At 33.2% G+C, this 6,558-nt stretch overlaps 1 non-coding gene across 1 annotated transcript; it reads left to right on the top strand.

Moving 5' to 3' along the window:
• Positions 1–1,444: 1,444 nt before the first annotated feature.
• Positions 1,445–1,551, top strand: LOC112100419. The gene has a single exon (XR_002906791.1). It is a non-coding gene; the product is annotated as a small nucleolar RNA R71 (small nucleolar RNA).
• The last annotated feature ends 5,007 nt before the right edge of the window (positions 1,552–6,558 follow it).

The following is a 6,558-nucleotide window of genomic DNA, read 5'->3' as shown; positions in this document are numbered from 1 at the left end:
CTCAATTTTTCCTTCAGGATATGCATGAGATCTATCAGCTAATTGCAGAGTGACTGTTGTTGGTCTGCATTCCTCTACTTCCAGCTGTTTAAATACAGACAATGGCATCAGATTAATACTGGCTTCTAAATCACAAAGTTCTATGCCAGTGTACCTAGTTCCTATAGAGTAGGGTATTGTAAAACTTCCTCGATCCTTCACTTTTGTAGGAATCTCACTTTGGAGCATTTAACTGCTTTCCTTTGTTAAAGTAACCGTTTTAAATTCTCTCAGTCTTCTCTTTCGTGCCAAGATGTCTTTTAGAAATTTCACATAATTAGGCATTTGCTCCAAAGCTTCCACAAAAGGTATGTTGATGTGTAATTGCTTCAGCACTTCCAGGAATTTGCTGAACTGTTTGTCTTATTTTTGCTTCTGGAATCTCTGTGGGAAATATGGTGGATGTCTAAACTGCTGGGTAGCTTCAGGAGGTACCAAACTCTACTTGTTTGGTTTGTTGTAGGTTGTGGCAACTGGTGTTACAACTTTTTTTCAGCACGTACTGGTTGAGTTCCTTCTGAAGTTACTGTAGCTTGGCCCCTGTAACCAGTGTCTTGATGATTAGGTTATTGTGACATGCTTCCATCTTGAGGTGGTTTTTGTGAGGAATTAAATTCCATCCCTTTTCAGATCTCAAATTAATTACTTTGCAGTGTTCTTTACCCTCTCTGCTAGGGTCTTCTGTGTTGCTAGGTAAGCTTCCTTGAGTCCTGCTACTCATTGCTGTGGCAAGTTGTCCCATTTGGTTTTTCAGATTCCTCAATGATACAATTTGACTCTGCACAATTGCTTCATTTTTTGCAATGTATTCCTTAATGAGTGCTTCCAGTGAAGTGATTAGATCTTGACTGATATGTTTTTCCCCTCGACTCTACTGATGAAAACCAGTGGTTGAGTGTTCCTATTTTGTCCATTTAATACTGGAGCATTTCGATTCTGACTGCTCCATGAAAAATTTGGGTATTGTTTCCAGCCAGAGTTATAAGTATTTAAATATGGGTTGCTTTGAAGCTGTCGATTGAAATTACCCACATAGTTTACTGAAGCTGGATTTCCAAGAAAATTATCAAAGTCATGTTCTTCACCACAGTATACACAAGAAAGTTCAGCAACTTGCTTCACTACTACTGGAGCAGATGTCATGGCCTTTACCATGTTAGTCAATGAGGTCACTTGCGCTGCTAATGCTGCAATTGTATCTATGTTATGTACCCCTACTGTTCCTCTTGCTACTGGTTGCCTAGTTGATGGCCACTGATAATTATTATTGGCAATTCTCTCCAAAATTTCATAAGTTTCAGTGTAAGATTTGGATAACAGAGCTCCATTTACTGAAACATCCACTATTAATCTTGTACTCAGATTTAACCCATTGTAGAAAGTTTCCAATTGAATGCAACAAGGAATTTCATGATGAGGACACCTTCTGAGCAGTTTTTTAAATCTTTCCCAAGCCTCATACAAACTCTCATCTTAAAGTTGATAGAAAGAAGTAATCTCATTCCGCAATTTTGCATTTTTTGTTAGTGAAAAATATTTCGTTAGGAATTTATCAGCCAACTCATTCCATGTAGTGATGGAATCAGATGGTAACAAATTTAACCATGCTCTTGCTCGATCTCTTAAGGAATAAGGAAAAAGCCTCAATCTTAAGGCATCTTGTGTTGCTCCAAAAATCTTGAAAGCATCACTTAGTTACAAGAACAACTTGAGATGGAGATGAGGATCTTCATTTGGCAATCTATTGAATTGGCCTACTGTTTGCAACATTTGAAATATCACTGGCTTCAATTTAAAGTTTGCGGCCTCTACTTCAGGTCTGATTATCACAGGGTGTACAACTTAAGGAGTTAACACATCATAATCTTTAATAGCTCTGTCTCTGTCATCAACCATGTAAATAATGTTGTTATGGCCTGGTTGTCTCTGGTTAGCACGTTCATTCTGCTCTTCTTAAATGTTGACTAGTTGTAAAGGCATGTGAGGGTCCAAATTTCCCACATTCGGCAAATTATTCGTACCTGAAACAATTATTGAATTCCTTTGCTCTCTTCACAGTCTCCCAACAGTTCTTTAAATCTCAGGATCAAATTGGAATACCACATATCCGTCTTTGCGCATGCAAGTATTGATTTGCCGATAAATAGAATGAATCAAATCAAACTGCCGCTATCAAGATTTACTTCACACTTTAAAAATAAACAATCAATCCCCGACAACAGTGCCAAAAACTTATTGGTTAATTTTATAATCAAATACTACTAATGCTAATGTGCAAGTATACACAACAAGTAATAAAGTGATGAATATTCAAGATCGTCTCCATAGGGATTGATGTCACTTGAAATGCTATAGCAATCATAATAGTGCAAATTAACTTAAGTCCGAAGTTAATAAACGTAAAGTAGGTTCTATCGAAATTGATGATTGTGAGAGAATAAAATAAAACAATACCGTAATGAAATAAACTAAATTAAATGTGTCTAAGATTCAATTGAGACCATGGTAGTTGAATGATCAAACACTCCTTATGAGCTAACTACTTTTCATCAAGTTAACACCAGTTGTTACGGCAAGTGCTGCAGCATTAGGTAGAATTAATCTGCATCCTCAGCTGTCGCGTATTGGAACTCTCATACCCTTAAATATATTAGCAATGACCAGTTGCTAATCTACTTATGATATGACCTTATAACCCTTTAGTCTCTCCACCCTACAAGATCAAGTAATACTCTAATAATATCCGCTAAGACATGCCCTTTTGCGGCTCTATCTTAACTTGAACTATTAAATGGGTGGCCAACCGAAATAACAGTTATATTAATAATAACTACTAGAGTAAAATATTACAGCAATGACATAACAACACATAAGAACAGTTAAGAACCCATTAGATTGTTTGTCACTCACCTACAAGAAAATCTAGTTCATATTCTGAATGAGAAAAACAAACATCAATATATTGTTCACGGGATACATCAGAACGATCAAATAAAAAAGAAAAGTATAAGTTAAGAACGGCAAAAAGCAAATCCAAATAACTCTGTAGGTTTCCTCAATGCTCCTGAAGTCGTCCTCTCAAGTCTTATCTTCTTCTTCTCCTTTTTTCTCTAATGTATTAATGATAATTCCTTTTGTCGCCGTTTTATGTGGTGCGCGCCCCCTTTTATATTGCAAACTAGGGTAAATAAAAGTCTATGGTCGTGCATGGGATAAATTAACAAACATGCATATAGCAAATCTGCAGCTGACCCGCGCTTAAGTTTTCTCCCTTAGTGCTCCTAGATTACTATAGCACTAGTTGCTCTAACAACAGCTACAACACTGCACTGTTCCCGATTGTGCTTTCTTCTTTTGCTGCCATCTTCTTTCCCCCTCTTGCTAGTTTAATGTCTCAACATCCCTTCATGAATTAAGAACTTCTGAAAACCTACAATTATGCACATGTTTTGAGCACAAATTACTTTGATTCAAGAAAACTTATTAAGACTCAATAAAATGAATGTTTATGCAAAATATAACCAAAATGTAATAAAAACGCCTTATTTGCTCTCTAAGTGATCTTGATTTAAGTCTAGAATTGATGTAATAACTCTCATTTCATAGAGTTATCAATAACATTTCTTAATCATGCAATTAAAAATTATTTCATTTCATCTTCAGCGAAAAAACTCTTCATTTGTGCTCCTACTGCTAATGAGTTACTTGATCTTTTGCAAGCTTACAAACCAGAGCCAGATCCCGTGACTTTGGCGTTGGATTGGGCAACTAAGGACGATGGCAGTAACTCTCATAAAAAGTGTAAATTAGATTTAACTCTTCGTTTGTAAATATTTCCAACAGTGGCCAGGTGATATCTTTTAAACTCTACTTCTTTTTTAGACATTGAGGACAATGTCTCTTTCAGGTTGGGGGGAGGGAATAGTTGATAATTGTGGAATGTCTCAGTCCTAGTGATGTTTTTACTAATTTTTGTTGTAAAGACTAACTTTGAATAAAAATTTGAGCCGAAGATGGCAGAATATAAAATGTAGTGCCTCTAGAAACGCATCTTCTTGAGTTTAGTGTTTTGTTTCCCAAAAACAAATGTCTTCTAACATTTTGTTTTTTGTCTTTTTTCTATTTTTCTCTTAATCATCTCCCTTAAGTTTTTGCAATCAGTCTCAATTTCTTTTAGTGTTTCTTTAACAAAAAAAAAGAGTTTTCTTTTTCGGTGTGATCTTTTAACATTGGATAACATGATGATTTTCAAAATTTAGTATTTGTATTATCTTTATCCTTGAGTTATGTTACACTATACTTTTCCTTTTGCATGTTGAAACGTAAATTGAGAAATTAGATGAGTGAAATTGATTAAGTCATTTGGAGGAATATACATATCATAAAAAGACCAAGCGAGTTTTTGAGCCTATTATCTTTGGAGAGTAACTATATTTGCCTATACAACTTCACAATTTATTAAGATCTCAATATTTTCTTTAAAAGAAAAAAAGAAAGTTTGTGCAGCCGCATCTAAAAGTCCATTGAACTAGTGAATATGAAAAATTATATAGAGCCCTAAAAGATGACAGAAGGCCCTATTTGATCCGTTTGAGCCTTTCTACCCAACCCTATTATAAAGAATCCATAGTTAACCTCGTTGAGCCTTTAATAAAAAAAAAATTCTTTGGTAACCTATCATATTTTCCTACTCTAATGAGGAGTATCACCTTATGTTTTATGTTTTCCATCACCCAATTATGTTTGAAAATAGGGATGATTATGTATTCCTAATAATGGTGCTATAAAAAAAAAGAAAAAAAAAGATGATATGTATATATGAATAAATAAAATAAAATATAAAATAAAAAATCCAAGCAAAAAATAACATCTTGTAATCTAAAAAAAAGTCCCTTATTTTTCAAACATATATTTTTGTTTTCCCTATTACTTTTTTTGTTATCCATGACCCTAACTTACGTTACGTCCTAATAAAAGTCCTTGATTTTATGGAACTATAGTCTGAAGTAAAGTTGGTGATATGGACTAAAAGATGTGGTGATGCATAAAAATAAAAATAACTTTTGTTAGTAAATTCCTTGGATTTGAGATCATTTAATTTCTAAACTGTGGGCATTATTTTTTTTTATCTTGGTGAGAGTGTGTGATATTATTTTATTATCCTCTCAAATTTACCATTTTTTTAGAGTGACAATTTAATTTGGGGTATATCTTCTTTCGAGAAAGTCACTCTTAATCGTGAGATTTTGGGGTTTGATGTATCATTCTTAAAAGTAGCTTGATTAATGTAGCCCTGATAATTGATCAATTTATAGGATTTTATTGAATTGTTTTGTGCGGGTGTGATTTTCTTTAGGCTGAAGATAATGCTAATACTTTTATTTGATTGTTGTCATTAATCTGATGAAAAAAAAGTAAACACAATTCTTTAAAAAAAAATTTCAATTTGGTTTTGAAATTTCTCTAAATTTTTATCGCTTAAATTGCTAAGGCCTAGCAATAAGCTAGTTGGGGGTGTGATTAACACTAAAAAGTGTACGTGTAATAAGGATAAAATTATTAGTTTTTCACTTAAAGTGTTGATTAATGCGTGCATAACTTATAAATTATGTGAATGCTCCACAAATAAATTTTTATGTTAAATTAATTCGCTATATGTTAATTTTTATCTTATAAATATTTTTCAGGAATAAATTGGACTTGAAAGTGGGAACAAATAAGGACTGTTGGAGTAATTTGGAAGCATTATTGAGGAGATGTAAATAAAATAAAATAAAAATAAAAAATGAAAATGAATAAAATAATTAAAAAAACAAACGAACTAAAACAAATAAATTAGTTCCTCGTGATAGTCAAGTGGCCATGACGGCCACTTGACCATCACACATTTCAAAACAATGATAATGTATATACTAATAATAAAATAATAAATAAATAATAAAATAAATTAAGTTAAAGCATTTGTTGTCTATAAAAAGGAGGCAATTGAGCGGAGGCGAGGGGCGAAGCTATTTTAAGAAGCTTAAGTCGATTTCTGAGAGAGGAGTTGTAGCCAAAAGGGAACTGAAGAATTTCTATCTTTTTTTTTTCTTCTTTCCTTTTGTATGAATTTTCCTTGTAACATATTTCAAAAGTTTATCAAATAAAAAGAGTGTTTTGTTTTCTTACGTGAGTATGTAGCCTTTTAGTCTCTACAAGTACGGCAAGACCTTTCCAATAGTGTACTTCTAAATTAATTAAACATTTGCCCAACATCCAAGTCACGTATGTAATATCCAGTCATGTAAAAGCCTAAGCATACATAAGACTTTCTACCACTAACGTATAAGGAATATTGTGTATTTTTCTCTTTAAAATTATTCTTAAGACACTTATTAAGACTAAATTTGTCTCTATTAGCCATAAGGGTGTCACTTAGTCTGCAATCTTGCATGCCATATATGTGTTATTTCTGAGAATAAGCAATATATATTTCTAAAGCTCGAGAGACATGCTTTACTGTAGCATTACAAAGAGAAA

The sequence above is a fragment of the Citrus clementina genome, unplaced genomic scaffold (assembly GCF_000493195.1).
Source record: "Citrus clementina cultivar Clemenules unplaced genomic scaffold, Citrus_clementina_v1.0 scaffold_3, whole genome shotgun sequence".
Classification (NCBI taxonomy): Eukaryota; Viridiplantae; Streptophyta; class Magnoliopsida; order Sapindales; family Rutaceae; genus Citrus; species Citrus x clementina.
Note: the sequence above shows the minus strand (reverse complement) of the source record. Positions and strands in the feature narration are given on the sequence as shown.